Source organism: Dendrobates tinctorius, unplaced genomic scaffold, assembly GCF_039654945.1.
Source record: "Dendrobates tinctorius isolate UK_male_01 unplaced genomic scaffold, ASM3965494v1 ptg000077l, whole genome shotgun sequence".
Taxonomy (NCBI): Eukaryota; Metazoa; Chordata; class Amphibia; order Anura; family Dendrobatidae; genus Dendrobates; species Dendrobates tinctorius.
This window is the reverse complement of record NW_027361745.1, coordinates 3,618,595-3,631,069: the sequence shown is the minus strand read 5'-3', so window position 1 is coordinate 3,631,069 and position 12,475 is coordinate 3,618,595.

Sequence of the window (12,475 nt, the reverse complement as noted above, 5' to 3'; positions counted from 1 at the left end):
TATAATATATATATATATATATATATATATATAATATATATATATATATATATATATATATATATATATATATATATTATAATATATATATATATATATATATTATAAAATATATATATATATATTTTATAATATAAAATAATTATATATATATTTTATAATATAAAATAATTATATATATATATATATTATAATATATATATATATATATATATATATTATAATATATATATATATATTATAATATATATATATATATATTATAATATATATATATATATATATATATATTATAATATATATATATATATATTATAATATATATATATATATATATATATATAATAATATATATATATATATATATATATAATAATATATATATATATAATAATATATATATATATATATATATATATATATAATAATATATATATATATATATATATATATATATATATATAATAATATATATATATATATATATATATATATATAATAATATATATATATATATATATATATATATAATAATATATATATATATATATATATATATATAATAATATATATATATATATATATATAATAATATATATATATATATATATATATATATAATAATATATATATATATATATATAATAATATATATATATATATATAATAATATATATATATATATATATAATAATATATATATATATATATATAATAATATATATATATATATATATATATAATAATATATATATATATATATATATATATATATAATAATATATATATATATATATATATATAATAATATATATATATATATATATATAATAATATATATAATAATATATATAATAATATATATATATATATATATATATATATATATTATAATATATATATATATATATATTATAATATATATATATATATATATATATATATATTTTTTTTTATGGTGGTTTCCCTTTCTTCAATTTAACCTGGGCAGATGAGTAGTGGAGTTTATTAAGACACAGTACACTGGGTACAGGTATAAAAAACCATGTATTTTATTTTTAACAAACAACAAAACTATTAAACCATTTGATCCTGCCATGCTACACGACCAACATCGGATAAAAAGTAGTCCGCAAATTGGTCCCTCATTTGGGCAACTTCGACTGAGGACCGAAGAGGGTGCTGAGTAAAATCTGGCAAAGGGTTGGCAGCAGGCTCATCCATGTCAAAGTTCGGCCGCTCCTTTGCCATAACAAAATTGTGGAGAACCACGCATGCCTTCACGACCTCATCAACTGTTTCCATTTTGAGATTGATGGCGGTGCTGAGAATTCGCCATCTGGCCACTAGAATGCCAAAGGCGCACTCTACAGTCCTGCGAGCCCTCGTAAGCCTGTAGTTGAAAATTTTCTTGCGGTGGTCCAAGTCACGGCTGGAGTACGGCTTCAGCAGGTTTGGGCACATCTGAAATGCCTCATCCCCAACCACTACAAATGGCAGTGGTGGAGTTTGGGTTTGGGGAAGAGGCCGTGCCAGTGGAAAATTGAAATGGTTGCCGTACAACCTCCAGCCCATATCAGAGTTCTTAAAAGTCTGTGAATCGTTGCCCCGTCCGAATGCCCCTATGTCCACCGCCACAAACCGGCAGTCTGCATCCGCAATGGCCATTAGGACTGTGGAAAAGTACTTCTTGTAGTTGTAGTACTCGGAGCCACTTCTTGCGGGTTTTGTGATGCGGATGTGCTTCCCGTCCACCGCTCCTAGGCAGTTCGGGAAATTGCAGACTGCCCAGAATTTCTCCGATATTTGAAGCCACTTTTCGGCAGTGGGCAATGGCAGAAACTCCGGACACAGAACATCCCACAGAGCCCTGCAGGTGTCGGCAACAATCCCAGATAAAGTTGAGATTCCCAGCCGGTACTGGAAATGCAGGGATGAAAGACTCTCTCCAGTTGCCAGGAACCTGCCAAACATAAAAAGAAAAAATAATTATATTTCTGTCTTGGGTATTACTAAAAACACTGAAAATAAAAAAGTACATGGCCTAACTATTTTGCATGTTTTTTTAATACAACATAGCAAAAAAACATTTTATAAAGGCTTGGGATTAGTACATGCCAGAAGAAAAACCATTATGCAAAAAAGCAATTTCACAAAAATAATGTTAAAAATCAATAGCCAAAAAAAACCTAATTTTTTGGACCAAAAAAAAAAAAAAATAAAAAGCCAAAAAAATTATGCAAACATAACAACATACATACCGTAAGGTGACAAGGAGCCTTTCTTCGGGAGGAATGGCACGCCGGAGCTGAGTGTCCCTTCTCCGGATGTTTCCTTCAACCATACCCAGCAAGTCAAGGAAGCTTTCCTGGGACATCCGTGTATAGTCAGCAAATTTCTCCGGGTTTTCCTGTAGCTCGCTGTACAGCGTGTGATATGCTCCACGGCTTGGCCGGAGTTCGATGATTGGATGTCTCCAAAACCTACGCCGCTGCCGTCTCTGCTGTCTCTCCCTCTCCCTTTCTTGCTGGCAACAAAAGACATACGCCTGAGACAGCGCAATGTCAAGATCCAGCTTGAAGCGGAAATTATCCAGACGCAAGTCCATCTTGACACCGGAAACAGCAGCAAAATCTGATGAATTCAGCAGTACAGGGTCTATAAAACATTCCAATGAAACACGCCCACTGGTGACCCATTGGTGGTCAAAGATTTTGCTATTGTGAAATGTCACACCTAAAAACGCATGCGCATAAAAAACGCAACCGCATGCAAAAACGCATGTAAAACGCAAGTAACACTGCGTTATTTTGACGCATCAGCGTGCGCATGAAGAAAAAAAAACGCACATTTGTTTTGCGTTTTTCTTTGCGTTTTTTATGCGCACGATGCGCTGCGCAAAAAAACGCTAATGTGAAACTAGCCTTAGGGCGCAATGTGCCTTAGAAGCCACCCTCATTTTGTCTAAGAAAACAGTACTTATGTACACTAACTTAGCATTAATCCTTCATAAAACAAGCTAAATACACAATCGTGATGAATAAAAAAAGAAAATACTAACCTTTCAATTTGTGTTGAAATCAGGCGCAATGTGCCTGAGAAGCCAAAGTGTTGATATCTGCTCACTAGAAGGTCTGCTGAGTCACTGTGATATCAGGTTTCACAGAGCCTGTAGAGTCAGGAGATAACTAGGAGGGGTGGGGTTTTCTGATAAGTGGGCAAGGAGAGAGAAGTGAAACTAATTACTGTGTGCCTGTCAGATCTATTGCGCCTGACGGAGGGTTTTAAGGGCATAAAAATTAAAATTTGAAAATTGCAAAATTTTAAACATTTTCGCCAAATTTCCGTTTTTTTCATAAATAAACTCAAGTGATATTGAACAAATTTTACCACTTACATGAAGTTCAATATGTCACGAAAAAACATTCTCAGAATCAGCGGGATCTGTTAAAGCGTTCCAGAGTTATAACCCCATAAAGTGACAGTGGTCAGAATTGTAAAAATTGGCCTGGTCATTAAGCTGCAAATTGGCTCCATCACTAAGGGGTTAAATGGATTCCAGAAATGGCAGAACTTTGAGCGCAGTTATATGTGGTCCATGTGACAGACAAACGACAGCTTTAAATAACTGTCCTGTAGATACCTGCTCCTCACAGCAAACTTGTGCAATAACTTCGTTAAGACCCTGCAACAAAATTTAAATGGAGGCCAGAAATGTCTGAATTTGGAGCAAACTTGTGTGTGATCCGTATGACGGAAAACTACAGTAAAATATCTAACCTGTAGATGCTAGTGTTGACGGATCACACTAAATAAAAATAAATCATAAAGTGCGATCACAACCTGGGATCCACCATGCAGAGATGTTAACCTGCTGCTAGTGAGTAATGGCAGAACCGTGTGGAGAGCGACCTAAAAAAAACACACGGGGTTAAACATCACCCTGAGTGGACAGAAAGCTAATTACCCACCTCTAATAGCATCTCAGAGGAGTGTACACAGAGATAAAGCTGCCCCTAGACAGACCAGTGCAGCTTGGTGCCAAGTTAATAGGTATGGCGCTAGATGCGATCCCCTGTTAACCTCACAGGGAGACGCAGCCGGCACACAGGGCAAGGAGTGAACACACTAGGCTAGTTTCACACTAGCATATGGCAGAGCTGCGGAGGGATGCGGACTTCCTCTGCGAAGCTCCACCCTCTGCTGTACCTCCTCTGTTCAGCTCCGCCTACATCGGCATGCGGCCTGCATACCCTATCTTTAGCATTGGGTACGCATGCCATGCCGAGGTATGCGGATGCCTCCACATGCGTCGTTTTGACGGTGCGGCGACCTGCGCCGAAGCAACGTGTTAGATTTTGTTCCTGTTGCCGCACCATCAAAACGATGCATGTGGAAGCATCCGCATACATTGGCATGGCCTGTGTACCCAATGCTAAACATAGGGTCCGCAAGCCGCTTGCGAAGCTGAATGGAGGAGGTGCGGCACTGGGCGGAGCTTCACGGAGGAAGTCCACATCCCTACGCAGCTCTGCCATACACTAGTGTGAGACTAGCCTAACAGTGAATGCACTCAAGCAAACTCCTCTCCAGAGTTGCCGGAATTCTTTTGGCTTACCGCTGACCCTGAGCACATGCTGACAAGATCACACTGCTGTAATGTCCCGCACACACATATAGTGTGAAACATACTGTTAGGTGCCAGGATTCTCCCACTGCACGGGGTAGATCCCAAGCCTTGTCTACATCTGCAGCCTCCCATTCTGCTCTGACCACAGTGGGATCGGCTCAGCAAAGAGGTTAATCTCAGCATCTTGCTCAGACCCGTGCGATTCACTTGATTACTGCTGGCTTTCCAGCCAAAGCTATGGTAACCAGCAATTAGCGGCAGAAAACAGAGGCAAGAGATCACTCTACTGAACATGCTCGTGAGGTGGCGACCTCTCATTGGTGGTCAGTGGTCAGCTGCTCGGGTGATGCAGCAGTTCCAGATTGGTCCACGAGCAAGGTCCTGTCTGACTGGACTTAAGCAGAGCATATAAAATGGTCTTTGGGGCGCATGTTAGTGCACTAAGATCCTTTATGCTATGTGTGTGTCAGTGGATGCATTACCACTCTGTGTGCACATGTGCCGCTACTAGCATGGCAATTGTGTGTCTAGGCAGGCAGTGTAGGCACAGCAATATTAATAGTAAGTCATAAGTTAAATTAGCAGCAAGACACAATCATACTCCTGTATTAGGGTGGTTTCACATTAGCGTTTCAGGGCGCAGCGACGGCCTGTGCACGGCCGCAGCTATGCCCCCCCCCTGCTGTGCCTCCTCCGGGAGCTCCGCCTACGGGCACATGACGCTGCATGCGTCCTGTGTCCCCTATCTTTATCACTGGGGACGCAGACCATGCGCAGTATGCGTTTGGCGGCGCATGCGTCCTTTTGACGGTGCGCCAACCAGCGCCAAACGCAACCTGTTGCAATTTGGTTGCGCTCAGTGCACCGTCAAAAGGACACATGCGCTCTGAAACGCTAATGTGAAACCACACATACATAGACTATACGTAATCAAAAGTGACCAATAGTAAAATTAATTAAATAGTCTAACAATCAATATCTTCTATTGTGCTAAATATAAATGGCAGACCTGTCTACGTAATGCATACAATGTCATAGAGTCAAGCACAGAAAATAGAAATAGAAATACCCTAAATTGGGGAACAAAGTTATATACCTGAGATCATGATTAGAAACTAAGGGTAGGAGCAGGGCCGTATTTGCCACTAGGCACTCGTGGGCCCGCACCTAGGGCGGGACTCTGCGGGGGGGCGGCACCTGAGCAATGGTTTTTAATTTATTTTTTTTTAGTCCGGGTCAGTCCATCCCTCCTCCCTCCCCCCTCCTCCCCCCTCCCTCGATGACATCATACTCACCTCCTCCAGCTCCAGCAGTGCCTGAAACGGCGATGATCTCTGGCGCCGGCATGCTTCTCCCTGTGCTCACGGTGACGTGGTACCGCTCATTACAGTAATGACTATGGATGTCACGCCATTCCAATAGGTGTGGCGTCCATATTCATGACCTTAATTAATGGTACCACCTGACCGCGTGCACAGGAAGAAGCATGTCGGCAGGAGGTAAACAACTTACAGGGACCGCGCGACACAGGACTCAGGTGATCCCGCTGGGGGGGAGAGGGGAAGAATGGGCCCAGAGAGCCATGCATATAGGGGGTGAGACTGAGCCCAGAGCCATGCATAGGGGGGAGACTGATCCTAGAGCCATGCATACAGGGGGGGAGACTCAGCCCAGGGCCATGCATGGGGGGGAGACTGAGCCCAGAGCCATGCATACGGGGGAGACTTAGCCTAGAGCCATGCATGAGGCGGGGGACTGAGCCCAGAGCCATGCATACAAGGGGGGAGACTGAGCCTAGAGCCATGCATAGGGGGGAGACTGAGCCCAGAACCATGCATATGGGGGGAGACTGAGCCCAGAGCCATGCATGGGGGGGAGACTGAGCCCAGAGCCATGCATGGGGGGGGAGACTGAGCCCAGAGCCATGCATGGGGGGGGAGACTGAGCCCAGAGCCATGCATACGGGGGGGAGACTGAGCCCAGAGCCATGCATACAGTGGGGGAGACTGAGCCCAGGGCCATGCATACAGGGAGGGAGGGAGAATGAGTGCCGGGGGGATGTGTTCTGGGGGAATGAGCGGAGCCTGCACTGGGGAGATGGGTGCACTAGGGAGATGGCTGCACTGGAGAGATGGCTGCAGTAGGGAGATGAGTGCACTGAGGAGATGGCTGCACTGGGGAGATGGCTGCACTGGGGAGATGGCTGCACTGGGGAGATGGCTGCACTGGGGAGATGTGTCAGGAACACCGTACTGAACTTGCTCACTGAGCCAGTACATGTGTCCTGAGTAAAGAGAACAGTGATCAAAAATACCTGTGGAGCGGGCAGCAGCTGAGTAGATGCGTACTTTAGAGCCGCAGGACCTGAAGCACGTGACTGCTAGGGACGTGGCCTAAACTCCACAGAGCTAGGAGCAGCAAGAGAACTCCTAGCAGGGTAACTGCGAGACAAAGTTACCAAGGGGAATAGACGGGAGGATAGTCAGGATGTAGCCAATGAGTCACACACAGAGATAGCTGTAAGGTACAAGAGGGGCGAGCAGAGAGTAGTCAGGTCACAGGCAATGAGACATACACAGAGATAATAACGCAGTACAAAATCAACAGGCAAACTCACAACGGGAAACAGAACCGGGTCAGAACCATATAAACAAGCTATAGCAACAAACAGGCACACGGGGGTCAGCACACTAGGCCAAAGGCAAAAGTAAAACTGGCAGGAATTGAAGCTTCCCAGGGGTTTAAGAAGCTCTCCCAGAACCAGAAAGAGGCCACAATCATTAACCCCATGTGTGCAGGTCTAAACCTGCACCGAGCTCCAGACATTAACCCCAGGTGTGCAGCTCAAAACCCTGCACTGGGATCATGACAAGTTGACTGCACTGGGGAGATGGCTGCACTGGGGAGATGGCTGCACTGGGGAGATGGCTGCACTGGGGAGATGGCTGCACTGGGGAGATGGCTGCACTGAGGAGATGGCTGCACTGGGGAGATGGCTGCACTGGGGAGATGGCTGCACTGGGAAAACGGCTGCACTGAGGAGATGGCTGCACTAGGGAGATGGGTGCACTGAGGAGATGGCTGCACTGGGGAGATGGCTGCACTGGGGAGATGGCTGCACTGGGGAGATGGCTGCACTGGGGTGATGGCTGCACTGGGGAGATGGCTCCACTGGGGAGATGGCTGCACTGGGGAGATGGCTGCACTGGGGAGATGGCTGCACTGGGGAGATGGCTACACTGGGGAGATGGCTGCACTGGGGAAACGGCTGCACTGAGGAGACGGCTGCATTAGGGAGATGGGTGCACTGAGGAGATGGGTGCACTGAGGAGATGGCTGCACTGGGGAAATGGGTGCACTGAGGAGATGGCTGCACTAGGGAGATGGGTGCTCTGTGGAAATGGCTGCACTGAGGGGATGGCTGCAGTAGGGAGATGGGTGCTCTGAGGAGATGGCTGCACTGAGGAGATGGCTGCAGTAGGGACATGGCTGCAGTAGGGAGATAGGTGCACTGGGGAGATGGCTGCACTGGGGAGATGGCTCCACTGGGGAGATGGCTGCACTGGGGAGATGGCTGCACTAGGGAGATGGGTGCTCTGAGGAAATGGCTGCACTGAGGGGATGGCTGCAGTAGGGAGATGGGTGCTCTGAGGAGATGGCTGCACTGAGGAGATGGCTGCAGTAGGGACATGGCTGCAGTAGGGAGATAGGTGCACTGGGGTGATGGCTGCACTGGGGAGATGGCTCCACTGGGGAGATGGCTGCACTGGGGAGATGGCTGCACTGGGGAGATGGCTACACTGGGGAGATGGCTGCACTGGGGAAACGGCTGCACTGAGGAGATGGCTGCACTAGGGAGATGGGTGCACTGAGGAGATGGCTGCACTGGGGAGATGGCTACACTGGGGAGATGGCTGCACTGGGGAAACGGCTGCACTGAGGAGACGGCTGCACTAGGGAGATGGGTGCACTGAGGAGATGGGTGCACTGAGGGGATGGCTGCACTGGGGAAATGGGTGCACTGAGGAGATGGCTGCACTAGGGAGATGGATGCTCTGAGGAAATGGCTGCACTGAGGGGATGGCTGCAGTAGGGAGATGGGTGCTCTGAGGAGATGGCTGCACTGAGGAGATGGCTGCAGTTGGGACATGGCTGCAGTAGGGAGATAGGTGCACTGGGGAGATGGCTGCACTGGGGAAGTGGGTGCACTGGGGAAATGGTTGCAATGGGGAGAAGGGTGCAACGAGGAGATGGCTGCACTAGGGAGATGGGTGCACTGGGTAGATGGCTGCACTGGAGAGATTGGTGCACTGAGGAGATGGGTGCACTGGGGAGATGGGTGCACTGGGGTGATGGGTGCACTGGGGAGATGGCTCCACTGGGGAGATGGCTGCACTGGGGAGATGGCTGCACTGGGGAGATGGCTGCACTGGGGAGATGGCTACACTGGGGAGATGGCTGCTCTGGGGAAACGGCTGCACTGAGGAGACGGCTGCACTAGGGAGATGGGTGCACTGAGGAGATGGGTGCACTGAGGAGATGGCTGCACTGGGGAAATGGGTGCACTGAGGAGATGGCTGCACTAGGGAGATGGGTGCTCTGAGGAAATGGCTGCACTGAGGGGATGGCTGCAGTAGGGAGATGGGTGCTCTGAGGAGATGGCTGCACTGAGGAGATGGCTGCAGTAGGGACATGGCTGCAGTAGGGAGATAGGTTCACTGGGGAGATGGCTGCACTAGGGAAGTGGGTGCACTGGGGAAATGGTTGCAATGGGGAGAAGGGTGCAACGAGGAGATGGCTGCACTAGGGAGATGGGTGCACTGGGTAGATGGCTGCACTGGAGAGATTGGTGCACTGAGGAGAGGGCTGCACTGGGGAGATGGGTGCACTGGGGAGATGGGTGCACTGGGGAGATAGCTGCAATAGGGTGAAAGTCTACTTTCACATCAGCGATTTTTGCCAAAGTGTCTGCATTAGTCATACTCACCAATGGAGGAGGCAGCATTAAAAGTGTCTAGGGCAGCATAAACTCTAAATACGCCCTGGGTAGGTGCCCACTATGGCATCCCACTCAGAAGTCTCAAAATAGGTGAGCACTTAACCACTAAAAGTTAAATACAATGCAGTATGACATGTCCAGCTGTGTAAAATACACAGCAATACTAATAGTAAGTCATAAGTTAAATTAGCAGCAAGACACAGTCATACTCCTGTATTATTTAGACTATACGCAGTCAAAAGTGACCAGTGGTAAAATTAATTACATAGTCTAACAATCAATATCCTCTATTGTGCTAAATATAAATGGTAGACCTGTCAACTTAATGCATACAATGTCACAGAGTCAAGCACAGAAAATAGAAAGAGAAAGACCCTGAATTAGGAAACAAAATTATATACCTGAGGTCATGATTAGAAACTAAGGGTAGCTGCGCAATATGGAGCGGGAACGATGTCTATACTCAGGAGCACCCACAGCAACAGAAGCTGAATGGGATACCACAAAGGCCAACAAGGCTTGGGATCTACCCTGTGCAGTGGAAGAGTCCCGGCACCTAACATTACCCCCGCTAGCATCTCCCCCGGATGATGTTCGCCACGCTTGACAGCCGCAATAATCTGGGGGCACAAAATGTGCTCTATAGGCTCCCAGGTCCTATCTTCAGGCTCATGACCCTTCCAGTCCACCCCAAAAAAAATATTGCCGCGCACCACCTTGGACCTGACAATGGCATTGACCTCAAAATTGTCCGAGGACATATCCGGGGTCCCAGCAGGAGTCCCAGAAGGTCGGGACATATATAAGGGTTTCAACAGAGACACATGGAAGATGTCGGTGATGTTCAAATGTGGAGGAAGGCTGGGGCAATATAATACAAGATTCACCTGTTCAAGGACCTTGAAAGGACCTAGGTAGCGTGGAGCAAATTTAATGGACTCTACATGCACCCTGATATTATGAGCTGGCAGCCACACTAAATCGTCAGGAGCGGGACGATGATACGCGATGGGGGAGAACCTCATTCTCTCCTTGATAGCATCCTGCATTAGGTCCCAGATGTCACGAGCCTCCACTGCCCAGTCCAACACCCTAGAGTTGGAAGACGAGATGGGCATGGGAACATGCGAATGATGACTGTAGTTTAGGAGAAATGGTGTCTGCCCCGTGGAATCGGAGACAGCGTTATTCAGAGCAAACTCCACACAAGGCAGAAAGGATGCCCAGTCGTCATGCCTGGCAGAGCCAAAATGCCATATATATGTGACCAGAGTCTGAATGGCCCTCTCCACCAGCCCATTCATCTCAGGATGGTGCACACATGAGAGACTGAGCTCTATGCTGAGCAGCCGACAAAGCTCTCTTCAGAACTGAGATGCGAACTGGGGACCCCGATCACTGACAATCTTGTCAGGCATCTCATGAAGGAGGAAAATATGTTTGACAAAAAGTGCCGCCAAAGCCCATGCAGATGGTATGCGCGGAAGGGGGACCAAATGCACCATTTAGGAAAAATGGTCGGTGATTACCCAAATTAACCTCTTGTTACAAAGTCCGCGCCAAAAGCTCAGTGTTCTTCTTAATGCCGAAATGCCCTCATAACTTGGAAGTGTGAAACCAAGAGTGGACTTCCGGCTGCAGGTTAGTTGGTACATAAGATTTGCCCGGAGACACCTGCTCAAGCGACGCCGGAGCTACCGTTCAGAGACTCTCCAAAGGGATAATTAGCCATGGATCGTCCCCCTCCTCAGATGAAACTACTGAATAGGACAGGGCATCGGCATGTAAATTCTTCAACCCAGGGAAAAAATGAATGGTAAAATTAAACTAGGAGAAGAATAAGGACCACCTGACCTGGTGAGAATTCAGCCATTGAGCGGTCTGCAAATAGAGCAGATTTTTGTGGTATGTGAATACCTTGATGGGATGCTGAGCTCCGTCTAGGAGCTGTCTCCACTCCAAGAAGGCCATCTTCACGGTCACCAACTCCCTGTCCCTGGTAGAATAATTCCTCTCTGCAGAGGTCTTAGAAAAAAGAAACAAGGATGTTTCCGACCATGGGCATACTTCTGGTACAGGATTACTCCAGCACCGATGGAAGAGGTATCCACTTCCAGGATAAAGGGCTTATCCACATCGGACCGATGTAGCACAGGAGCCCTAGCAAAGTAGGACTTCAAGGAACTTGTGACGTTATAGCGATATTGCTAGCGATATCGCTGTGTCTGATACTTACCTACGACCGGCTCCCCCGCTGGTTATCGCTGATCGCGCGAGAACGTCCAGGACTGTTTCTCGTCGTCAGCTTCCTGCGGCGCTTCCTGCTGTGACGACGAGCGACGCGTGGATGCGGGCGGGAGGACGCAGGATCACCTGGTGTGACAGGTAAGTAGCGACCCCCGTCCCCAGCGATGTCGCTGGTGAGATCTGCCTGTGTGGCAGCTCACTAGCGACCACTTAGCGATGTACCAGCGATCCTGACCGCGTCATATCGCTGGTCGGGATCGCTGGTAGATCGCTTAGTGTGACAGGGCCTTAAGTCCTTCTGCCCTCCTACTGAGCATGCTCATGGGACGATCTCTCATTGGAGATCGGGAGTCATGTGTTCAGGTCATGCTCCAGATCTCATTGGTCCATCTCAGATATCTGGAGGCTTGCAGAAGGTCCCGGCTGCTATAAAAGGCGCGCATGGCTGTTCCGCCACGCGTCAGTATAGACTTACTTGCTGCTGTGTGTATGAGGACGGATGCATGATTCTGGTGAATGACTCATTATAAAACCCCTTCCCTCTGATATTACGTATGTGGTTAGGGACTGAGTTTAGAATCAGCGTCAGCGCTCCTCTG